Genomic DNA, 12,377 nt, shown 5'->3' on the forward strand with positions numbered 1-12,377 from the left:
GAAAGGTGAGGAGTGCTTTGCTCTTCAGAAACCAAACAAGGTTCCTCACACATGGGGGAACCAGCAGCAACGTCTGTGATGTTTGACCAAAAGCCATTTAGTGGCGTTAGAGCAGCCACAGCCAGACTGGTAACAAACTGGAGCCAAGGTCCCTAAACCGGAGTCCCCAAAACTGGAGTCAGAGACCCCAAACCAGAGTCCCCAAACACCCGAGCCAAGGTCCCTAAACCGGAGTCCCCAAAACCGGAGTTAGAGACCCCAAACTGGAGTCAGAGACCCCAAACCAGAGTCCCCAAACACCCGAGCCAAGGTCCCTAAACCGGAGTCCCCAAAACCGGAGTTAGAGACCCCAAACTGGAGTCAGAGACCCCAAACCAGAGTCCCCAAACACCCGAGCCAAGGTCCCTAAACCGGAGTCCCCAAAACCGGAGTCAGAGACCCCAAACTGGAGTCCTCAAAACTGCAAAACCGGAGTCAGAGACCCCAAATTGCTGTCCCCAAAACTGGAGTCAGAGACCCCAAACCGGAGTGCCCAAACACCAGAGCCAAGGTCCCTAAACCGGAGTCCCCAAAACCGGAGTCAGAGACCCCCAAACTAGAGTCCACAAAACCGGAGTTAGAGACCCCTAACCAGAGTTCCCAAAAATTGGAGCCAAGGTCCCTAAACCGGAGTCCCCAAAACCGGAGTCCCCCAAACCGGAGTCAGTGACTGGCGTGCCCAAAAACCGGAGCCAGTGAGCCCAAACCAGAACCAGAGTCCCGAAACCAGAGACCCCAAAAGTAGAACCAGCAAGCCAGAGACCACATACCTGACTGGTGGAACCACAGCAAAGACCAGTGGAGTGAGGTAAAAGGCTACATCACTGACAAACACTAAGAAACCTAAAGAACAAATCTGAATCTCAGGCCGAACCACGCCGTTCAAAACACAAAAAAAATGAGACACACGAAAATGTGTCATTGATCATAAAGAAGCAAACAACAAACGGCGTCTGTGCTGCAGAGAGCGTGTCTACGCATCTGTGTCTTTGTTAATCACCGTCAGGCCGCCGGGCCAGGTGGTGTTGTCTTTAATCCAGGTCCCAGCTGTACCTGCTCCACCTAATAACTCTGTGTGTGGTGTCTTGGGATGTGGTTGATGATCCAATTCACCAGAGGAGGTGGTGGCGTTTCCCACTCCCCCTCAAATCACACCTCCACACCCTCAATACCCTCAACGCCGTATTAAATCCTGCCACTGTTGTTTGTGTGTGTGCGTTTTCACAGGCTGCCATTTCCCCCCGAGCTCGTCTTTTCTCCTTCTCTCGCTGGTGGGCTGTCCCTCATCCTTCCGTTATGTCGATGCTGTTTTCCCATGATGCCTTGGGAAACAACGCACACTCACACACTGTTTATACAACATGTTACTGTTATCACGACAGAAAGAGAGAGACAAAACTGATGTAGCAAAGTGTGTGTGTGTGTGTGTGTGTGTGTGTGTGTGTGTGTGTGTATCGGGAGGTGGAGTAAATAAATAGATGTAGAAAACGCCTAATGTGTCACATGGATCCTCCATAATAAAGGTCTTGGCTGTTAAGACTCGCTTGCTATTGCATTAACGTCAGCTACAGATACAGTAAACATGTAACTAGTCAGGTTTGGATCTGAGGTTTAAGTTTCAACACAGTAGATGATGCTGGACTATGTATGAAGCCAACTACAGCAGAAACCACCAGAATCTCCAACACACAAACCATGAATGGTCTAACTTTGGATTTATTCTTGAAACGATAACCGACACAAATAAATGAAGACACCAGCTGCAGCGGGTCACTGCTTCTGATCCCAGAGCGTGACACGACCGAAGGAGCGGCACGACTGTGACGCCAGAGAGGTTTTTAGGAGCGATGGCTTCACCAGCCTCGTCTCCACAGCCTCCAGACACAGATCAGCCCAGCGATGGCTGCAGTTACCGCCTCACCCAGGCACAACGCTCGGCCGGGTCACGGCCACAACGTCTGAGTTTAGCATCTAACCCGACACTGAAGTGACTAACGTGACATCAACATTTATTTGAACATATATTTGACGACAAGCGAGAGGAGGGTGGGGCAGACGGCAGGGAGGAGGGAGCAGAAGGGAAAACAGAGAGAGATGCTTTGTTTTTACCAAACCATCACAGCAGTGAGCAGAGATGATTAAACAGAGACAGAGAGAGAGTTGCCAATCATCGCGTGTCTCTGCTTCTCTCCCCTCCATCATCGCAGTCCCCGGTTTCCATGGAAACCGTCTCCAGGCCTACAGCCGGCAACTGATGCGGGAAGGGAAGGACCCTCATTTAACCACACACGCACGCACAAATTCAAAATAAACAATAGAGTGAATTAAAAAAATGATCAGTTCTACACATGTTACTGTGAGCAAATAAGACAATGATGAAACAGGTGGTCGGTTAGAGAAGCTAATTCAGCCACAATAAAACCAAACCGAAGGACGTGTGATGGAACAGAGGGGCTCCTCTCTGTTGACCTCCATCTGATGAATATATGAGCGTAACCGCAGCAGTCACTCACATGTGGTAAAACCTCATGATGTTCATCAGCCACTTTACTAAACACTTCAACTATTGATGCTCAGCTGCCACGAACATCAAGCTGTAGCTGGTGTCTGTAGGTGGAACCAAGAGGTCGGTCCCCACAGAGGCCTGATCAGCTTCTCCCATCATTTTACAAACACCGACTGTTGATTAAGATATAGCAGAATTCCAAATACAGACATTTTTACTGCAGCTGAAAAGAACTCGATTGGACTCTAGCAGAATAAAGACATGTCTGTAACGCTCCTTTAATCACATGAACCAACAAGTTCACACACACACACACACACACACACACACACTCACACTCACACACACACACACACACACACACACACACACACACACACACACACACACACACACACACACATAAATACAATACTGCTGTTGGATGTGTGTGTTTGCATTTGCTCTGACGCTTGAGAGAGAGACGCTTTCTTCAGGTGGGTCTGAAGGTGAGGGCAGAGCCTGTGCAGCAGATGCAGGAAGAGATGCGGTTTCCATGGTTACAGCTGCGGCCGTGATCCTGCGGGGATCGGCTCACCGCTGCTGCTGAGCAACGCCAGGAGAAAGTTTGGACAATCAGTTTCTTCTGCGTCGGTGCGGAGATGAATGAAGCATACGACCATCACCCAGGAGGACGTTACACAGCATCATTAATGGAGTTACTCCTCACACCTCCTCAGTCTTTGCTCACAAAGCAACCACACCTCAGTCTGTGCTAAACTCTTTCTAAACTTGCTCTTGTTCTGGACTACAAGTGCAAATCGAAGCCTTCACATGACACTTTGTCTGATGCTTTACGCGTTCGGGGACATCCTGACCCTCCAGGTTATCACTTAGCAGCTGAATGCTCCGGACAAACCGCACATGATCGAGATCCAGTCACTGACTGACATCAAAATCAAGCTTTGGAGCCTTCCTCCATCACCGCTCCGCCACAATAAAACGCCCCTTTTGTTTCCCAAGCTTTGCTCTTAGAGACACAAACTGTTTGTGTGGCGGCAAAATCGGCGTCCCATCACGGCCAAATAGCAGCACTATCATCATCATCATCATCATCATCATCATCATCATCATGCTGCTATCACTATCACACGGCTCTCTGCAACACTGCGCCTACTTAGGATGCACTTCTGGGGTTTGGATGCATCTCTGTCTGGCACCCATTTCCCCTCCTGTGTGAAGGCACTGACACCTGGGAAGATTGAACATCCCGTCACACAGAAGCCCCCTTTGTCAGACTAAATATGTTTCGCTATTTGCCGGCACCATTATCGAGCATTTTTTTCGTTTCCAGCATTGTTATGCTCAGAGTATTCATATCACTTCCCTTTTCTCTCTGTCAGCCGGTGAGGTGGGGTGATGGAGGTGGGAGGGGGGCAGCGACAGAGGGGCGATGCATTAGCGGCATTTTAGATGCGTCCGGGCTGACAGCAGATATTAGCGGTGGGGGAATTTCTCCTGTGCCTTTTGTCAAAGAGCTGTCAATCTATCAGCCCGGCTCGGTTCTGCAGCCTGTTAACTGGGTTTGCTGAGATCGGCTTGTGAATAGCAGGACAATAGCAACAGCAGCAGGGACAGGAGGAGACGTCCACTCGGACTGGACCTCACTGGGTACATGGAGCTCAAACCATCATCACGTCCATTAATTGTATTATTACTCTAGTCCATAAATCCACAGACCAGCAGTTACTGGTCCTCGTCCGACGCTGATCGTCTGAAGGTCAAGACAGTCCAGCACGTGAGCAGGTCAAGTGGTTTGTTGGTTCCGATGATCTGCGCTCATCGAAGTCCACTGCTCTCTCTTCTTGTCTCGTCTCTTCTCGCTCCTTCTTTCCTCCCTATACATTCATGCAGCAGATGCATGAAGCTCGAGGATGAGTGTGAATCTTTTGCTCACGTCACATTTTCGGCTCGGTTCACAGCACTCTGGGCTGATTCGTGCCCACTCGCTTCGTTCCACGAACTCTGAATGCAGTGAAAACGTTGACTTGAGGCAGCAGCTGGACAGATGTGTGGAGGCGTGAATGGAGCTAAAACTTATCAACACAGCGTGGTCTCGTGACAGGAATGAATGCTTCAGGACGGTTTGAGATTCTGAAGTCAAAAATGAACCTCAGTATCAGCCTTTGAACCAAAATAGACATTTTAATTTGGAATGCAACTTCGTTGTGCGGCAGATGCCTCTTAAACACTAACGGGACGTTTCGTGGGAACCCGTCATGGTTGGAGTGATTTCTCTGTTAACCCAGACGGTCGGCAGGTTGACGGTTGTCACCATCCAGCACCAAACGAGCCACGACAGACATTCACTTTCCTTTCCTTGGGTCACATCTCGACACCAGTGTCCTGGTATTTAGTTTGACTGAGACAACTAGAGGTCTAAGGCACAGAACTGTCAAGATGTTCTGCTGTTGGACCAGAGAAAGCCTCACACCTTGGCTCTGTTTGGAGAAAGTTCGGAAGAGTTTATAATGACCTAGAAGTGAGTCACAGAGGAGGGAGGTCAGGCCAGCGCTGATGAATGAGCCTCTAATGAGCTGACCAATTGGCTGCTGACAGAGAAGAGCTATATGGTCAACACACACACAGTCCCTGGTGTGTGATCCATTGCTTGCGCCGAGTGAGACGCTGAAAGTTTGGGCCTAAACACAGCGGCCGATAGATCAGATGGAGCTGAAGTTTGACTCCAAACACTCGGAGCTCGGAGGGATCAGCACGAGGTCGGCTGCTCTCCGTTCCAAACTACACCAGGCAGGAGGAGAAGAAGAGTGATTACCAACAGACAGACAACTGGGCCTCATTTAGGTCTGGTGATTAAAGTTCATCAGTAAATATTAAGACCAATCCATCAGCCGGAGGGTTCACGGTCCAGCTCACAACCACAACACACGTGTCCCGGGAAAAAATTCTCAGTCTAATCACAGACACTGGAAACACTGGCGCGTGAAGAGCACAGGTTGTGTCCAGCTGGAAGGAATGAAAGCTACCAAGGCAAAGGCAAAGGCAAAGGCTGCAGCTGTTTAACTCAAGCTAAAACAGGACGCTGCGTTTGGGTCCTCGTATGATGGAACCATGGCTCAAGTCTGACGAAGGGATGAAGACGAGGAGGCTCCCACTCTGCGGTGAGAAAGGCTCCGACGAAGCAGTAAATTAAAGCTAATTAAATCAGGAAGTGTCATCGTGGTCCTGAGACCCAAGACTGTTAATCAAATTTTGCTCTTCTCACAATTATGAGATAAAGCTCTCCTCATCATGGGGCTCCTCAGTGTTACCAGTGCTGTGACATGATTAGCACTCGTCCTGCTGAATGAGAAAGTGTCAGCGCGCAGTCACCCCACATACAGAACCGCAGCGAGCCGACACCGAACACCGAGGATCAGACAGGAAGTCGGCTAAAACCTGCTAAAATAAAAGCTTTGTGTTTTCTGCTGTGAAGCGCGACGCAGAACAACCCCAGTATCTGTGAGCAGCCCTGACGGCGCGTCAATCTGGGCCGACGCAGGAGCCACATGAATACATTACCACACGCTCCCCGCCCCAAGAGTGTCAGCGCGACACGCCGCTCTCCTCCAGACTCACATGATGTCAGAGCATCCACACGGGACGCGTGGCTTTGTGCGCCTGATGTGCGACCTGCTCCGACGCAGAGACCAAGACCAGCAAAAGAGGAGTTCATCTGCGCTCTTAATTTGTTCTCCTTCTACGTCTCTTTCAGGTGAGAATGGAGCAGGGGCCCGGGGCCCTCGGTAAGTGGCCGTGATTGTGTCCATGGCCTCTGCTGTTCTCTGTCTTTCAAGCCTTTCTAGCACCATGAATTGGTGCTGTGTGTGTGTGTGTGTGTGTGTGTGTGTGTGTGTGTGTGTGTGTGTGTGTGTGTGTGTGTGTGACAGCGCAGTAATTGCTGTGAGTGTCAGGGCCAGAGTGTTGGTTTAAGGGCCCCTCACCTTTGACCTGCTACCTAAAAGCCCCTCTGCTCCTTTTCCCTCCGATCTCCCTGTGAATGAATCCCACCTATCGTGTGTGTGAGATGTTTTGTCTCTTTGTTTGGTGGTGAGGAAAGAAAGTTAAAGAGGAAGCGAGTTCGAGGAAGGAAAGAAGAAAGCCTCTGCGACGTTAACGTTAACTCTCCTTCGTGACCAGAGCGCCACCTTTCCTCTTTTCCTTCCCTTCCTCCCTGTCATCCTCTCCTCCACTGCCTCCTTCTTTCCTTCTTTGTATCCTAATTTCCTTTTCCATCTTCCCTCTCTCTTCTCAATTCAATTCTTTTCCCCCTTCATTGTTTCCTTATTTCCTTCCTTTCATCTCCACCTTTCCTACTTCCTTCCCTCCTCCCCTTTGTGGATTTATTAAAGAGAACACAGTGAATAAGTTGAAGGGATTTTTAAAATTCAGTAAATAAACACTTTGCAGAAATGATTTCAAATTTCAAGCCCAACAGCGTCTGTATGTTTGTCATTAGTTTGATTTTATGAGCCAACAGTGGCTTCATGCTGAAATTAAACGGAGGCGCGTAAACAGACTGAAGCTGTGAAAACCTCCTGACTTTAGGATTTCTGAGGTTGTAAATATTAATTAAGCAGAGTCACAGTCTTGTTTGGACCAGAATAATGTTATTTTTAAACAAACATCTCTAAAGCTTAATGATGTTTTGTGTTTGTGAATCATTTGTACTGTAACAATAACAAATTGATCATTTTTAAACCGAAGGTTCCAGAACAATAAATATCAGTTTTTACATATTTCATGTTTGAACGTTTATTTTTTCTATCAGATCCACAAGCTTTTGATTTTTGGATGTTCGTTTGTACATTTTATACGTAAATAAAATATTTTTTTAGTCTGACTTAAAGCAGGGGTGTGAAGCTGATGCCATCGACGGCCGCTGCTCTGCTGATTTCCACCTCTCCCTGTCCCAGCTCCTACTGATCACCTTGACCAGGTGTGTTCAGTCAATGAGAAGCTGAAAAGCCGACCGACACACCTGATCAAGGTGATCAGCAGAGAAACCAGCAGGGACACGGCCCTCGAGGACCGGAGCTCGACACACAGCTACTTACAGAGGCTGTGTCTTCACGTCATCCTCGTCAGTGAGTGATGACTGAAGCGCTGCCATAAATCCGCTCCCTACTTTGTTAGTTATCACCAAACACTGCCTCTGTGATGAGGGTCCTGGTTCTGTGCTGTACTCCAACATTCAGGTGTGTGTGTCTCAGGTCATCTTGGAGTCAGACCGGCCAGGTGCTTAGGATTAGTGTCGCTAAACTCTCTGTACCTTGAAGAGCAGTGGCGCTTATCATCGGAACTGGAGATTAAGGCAGCGACCAGAAGTCTGGAGGTGAATATTCAGCACCGGTGGTGAGACAGAACGACTGACGGAGACGGTGACATCACTTCTCTCCAGCCTCGGTTTCCACTATCAGAGAAAGCGTGTCTGCTTCACACGACTCACATTTATTAAACGCAAAGTAACATAGAAGAACCGATGATACGCAGTATGATAGGAAGGCACAGCCGAGCAGGAGGGAGCGCTTGTTCTGCTGCAGTGTGACATCCACTGGGTGGTGTTTAAGGGCTTTTGAGGCAGTGAGTGAAGCTCTAGACGCTCAGACAGAGTTTAAGAGTTTGGACACAGACAGATGACTGTGGGCAAACACGCTCCTACAAAACACGGATTAACACAGTGGTGAAGACTCCTTGTGACACAGGAATTTTGTGTGTGTGGGACTTTATAACATCAATAAATATTAACTTCTGGCAGATTATGAACATGATAAAACTAGTTCTTTTGGTCTGTCAATTTAATTTTATTTATTTAGCGCCAAATCACAAGTTATCTCAAGGCACTTACAAAGTAAGGTTTAAGACCTTACACAACTCTCCAGCAACAGTGGAGAGGACACACTCCCTCTGTAACAAGGAAGAAACCTCCAGCAGAACCTGACAATCTTGGTAAAAGGCTGCATGCATCCTTTTACCAAGATTGTCTGGCGCTTTGCATTTAGGTTGAACTATATTCTTTGCTATATTAGCGACCTCGTGATGATGAGTTACAGAGGACCCAGATGTGACTATTACAAGTACTGAGGAGACACAAATGCAGTACAAGACTGAAGCCTCGGATGTGAAGGTGAAGGCTCAAGCACGAGACTGAAGGCTCGAATGCGAGACTGAAGGTTCAAACGCGAGACTGAAGGCTCGGACGCGAGACTGAAGGCTCGAACGCGAGACTGAAGGCTCGGATGTGAAGGTGAAGGCTCAAGCACGAGACTGAAGGTTCAAACGCGAGACTGAAGGCTCGGACGCGAGACTGAAGGCTCGGACGCGAGACTGAAGGCTCGGATGTGAAGGTGAAGGCTCAAGCACGAGACTGAAGGTTCAAACGCGAGACTGAAGGCTCTGACGCGAGACTGAAGGTTCAAACGCGAGACTGAAGGTTCAAACGCGAGACTGAAGGCTCAAACGCGAGACTGAAGGCTCAAACGCGAGACTGAAGACTCTGACGCGAGACTGAAGGTTCAAACGCGAGACTGAAGGCTCGGACGCGAGACTGAAGGCTCGAACGCGAGACTGAAGGCTCGGACGCGAGACTGAAGGCTCGGACGCGAGACTGAAGACTCGAATGCAAGACTGAAGGTTCAAACGCGAGACTGAAGGTTCAAACGCGAGACTGAAGACTCGAATGCGAGACTGAAGGTTCAAACGCGAGACTGAAGGCTCGGACGCGAGACTGAAGGCTCGGACGCGAGACTGAAGGCTCGAACGCGAGACTGAAGACTCGGATGTGAAGGTGAAGGCTCAAGCACGAGACTGAAGGTTCAAACGCGAGACTGAAGGCTCGGACGCGAGACTGAAGGCTCGGACGCGAGACTGAAGGCTCGGACGCGAGACTGAAGGCTCGGATGTGAAGGTGAAGGCTCAAGCACGAGACTGAAGGTTCAAACGCGAGACTGAAGGCTCTGACGCGAGACTGAAGGTTCAAACGCGAGACTGAAGGTTCAAACGCGAGACTGAAGGCTCAAACGCGAGACTGAAGACTCTGACGCGAGACTGAAGGCTCGGACGCGAGACTGAAGGCTCGAACGCGAGACTGAAGGCTCGGACGCGAGACTGAAGGTTCAAACGCGAGACTGAAGGCTCGGACGCGAGACTGAAGGCTCGAACGCGAGACTGAAGGCTCGGACGCGAGACTGAAGGCTCGGACGCGAGACTGAAGGCTCGGACGCGAGACTGAAGACTCGAATGCGAGACTGAAGGTTCAAACGCGAGACTGAAGGCTCGGACGCGAGACTGAAGGCTCGGACGCGAGACTGAAGGCTCGGACGCGAGACTGAAGGCTCGGACGCGAGACTGAAGACTCGAATGCGAGACTGAAGGCTCGAACGCGAGACTGAAGGCTCGAATGCGAGACTGAAGGTTCAAACGCGAGACTGAAGGCTCGGACGCGAGACTGAAGGCTCGAACGCGAGACTGAAGGCTCGGACGCGAGACTGAAGGCTCGGACGCGAGACTGAAGACTCGAATGCGAGACTGAAGGCTCGAACGCGAGACTGAAGGCTCGGACGCGAGACTGAAGGCTCGAATGCGAGACTGAAGGTTCAAACGCGAGACTGAAGGTTCAAACGCTCAATCCCATATGCGGTCGCGGGCTGCTGGAGCCCATCCCAGCAGGCTACGGGCGAGAGGCAGGGTACCCTGGACAGGGCGCCAGTTCATCACAGGGCTACAATACATCTCAGTTGGTTTAACATACAAATGTACGTATTTGACTTTTCACAGGAAACAGGAAGGACGCTTAATACATCCAGCAACAGATTTAAGATTTGGAAGAACTCGAAAATGTTTGGACGAAGTGCGAGAGAACAACCGCTGCACATTTAGCAAAGAGGCTAATTAAGGCACGCATCTCCAGCCTTTGCTCCGACTGGTAACACTATCAGTAAGTTGTGTGCACAGGTGGAGCGTGTGGTGGACGAACGGCAGTAAACCGCCATCGATCACTGCCGCCGCCTCGGCTCATCTTACCTGACAGGAAGAGAGATGGTTGGACCAGACTTTCCCACCAAACTGTTGTTTACAGAGTGGAGGGTCCCTGGGTGGAGGTGGGGACAGGGGCATCTGGTGGGAAAGAGGTGAGAAGGAACTGGTGAGAAGCCGGTCGCTGGAGTGAATCCTGCTCATTAATAAAAACAGGCTTCACATACGGACACAGACAGACAGACGGACAATGATAACCAATAATAACCACCAACCGTCCAATCAATACGTAGACAGAATTAAGGTACAAACAAATGGAGTCCTGAATCCTGGGCTCCAACAGACTGACTGTGAAGGTCAGAAAACCCAGACACACACAGTGTTGAGGGTTTATTCTTGTCCTCCAGTGAGGCTCTAAACGTAGACAGACAGACAGACAGACAGACAGGTAGACAGACAGACAGACAGACCGACCACCATCATTATCAAGGCATCAACTAGTGCTTTAAACACACAGCAACTCTTCAGACACGAGCAGATTCAAACCAAACCACAATCAGTCGTTAGCCTGAACCAAACGCAGCAGAGGAGAAATAAAACCTCTCCTACGATAGAAACAAGCAAAGTGCACGTGCCCCACATGGTGCTCGGCGTCGGGGAGTTTCCCAGCACCAACAGCAAAAGGAAGCGAGCAGCGCTGCAGCTTGAAGCTATGGTTACACACATACCTATAGACACACACTCAGGACAGTGATGGGTGTGTTTAGCTTGGAGGGAGGTGGGAGGGAGGTAACTTTAGCTGTTAATGATGGTGGGGGGGTACAAATGACTTGAAGAGAGAGAGAGAGAAGGAACGAAAGACGATCCAGGTTGGACTCACCCTTAAAAGCAACAGCACCTCTTGTCCCTGCAGGCTGAGTGTGTGTGTGTGTGTGTGTGTGTGTGTGTGTGTGTGTGTGTGTGTGTGTGTGTGTGTGTGTGTGTGTGTGTTAACAGCATGGCAGGTTGTTATGAATCATGTCCTCCTCCTCCTCCTCTTCCTCCCTCTCCTCAGCCCCCGAGGGCGACATTAGCTTTAGAAGGAGCTGTCATGTTGAAGAGAGGAGCGCTTGTTTTGTTGTACCCAAAGAAAGGAAACACTGTGAAAACATACACATGTACTTAGAGCCGCAAAGTATGTAAACAAGCCGGCCGGGCTGACAGGTAGGCGCAGGGCCGAGGCCGGGAGGGAGCGCTCGGTGGCGACGTGGAGCGAGAACACGCTCCGGTCAGTGGAGAGAGCAGGCAGTCGACGCACAGAAGCCAAGGGAGCGTTTGTTTTGTTGTGGCCGGCGAAAGAACAACACACATACATTTAGGTGAAATATGTAACCAGACGTGCAGAATTTCAGTAACTGGAGAACGAGCTGCTTCTCTGGAATTCATCAACGCTGCAGAGGCAGAACGGGTGTGAGCTGGTCTGTCCAGGCTCCTAAGAACCACAGCCTTCAGCACTGAGCCACTTTGAGCTCCACATCTTCAGGTTCAAACGCATGCAAGCAACACTCCATCCAGTCTGATCTAGTCCAAGTCAACGCACAGTTTTATTTTCCTCCCAAAGAAAAAAAAGCATCTGAGAACAGGCTGAATCCAGATGGGGGCGTTTGTTTCGCCTTTGTTTACTAAAGACAAAACACGAGTCATGTACTTAGGGCAACAAAGTATGAAAATACACACAAACACACACACACGGAGCTCGTTTTGTTGTCCTGAAAGAAAGGAAAACACAGTATAAACAAAAGCAAACACAGGGAAAACTGATAGCACGTAAAGACACACG

This window comes from Betta splendens, chromosome 22 (assembly GCF_900634795.4).
Source record: "Betta splendens chromosome 22, fBetSpl5.4, whole genome shotgun sequence".
NCBI classification, from domain to species: Eukaryota; Metazoa; Chordata; class Actinopteri; order Anabantiformes; family Osphronemidae; genus Betta; species Betta splendens.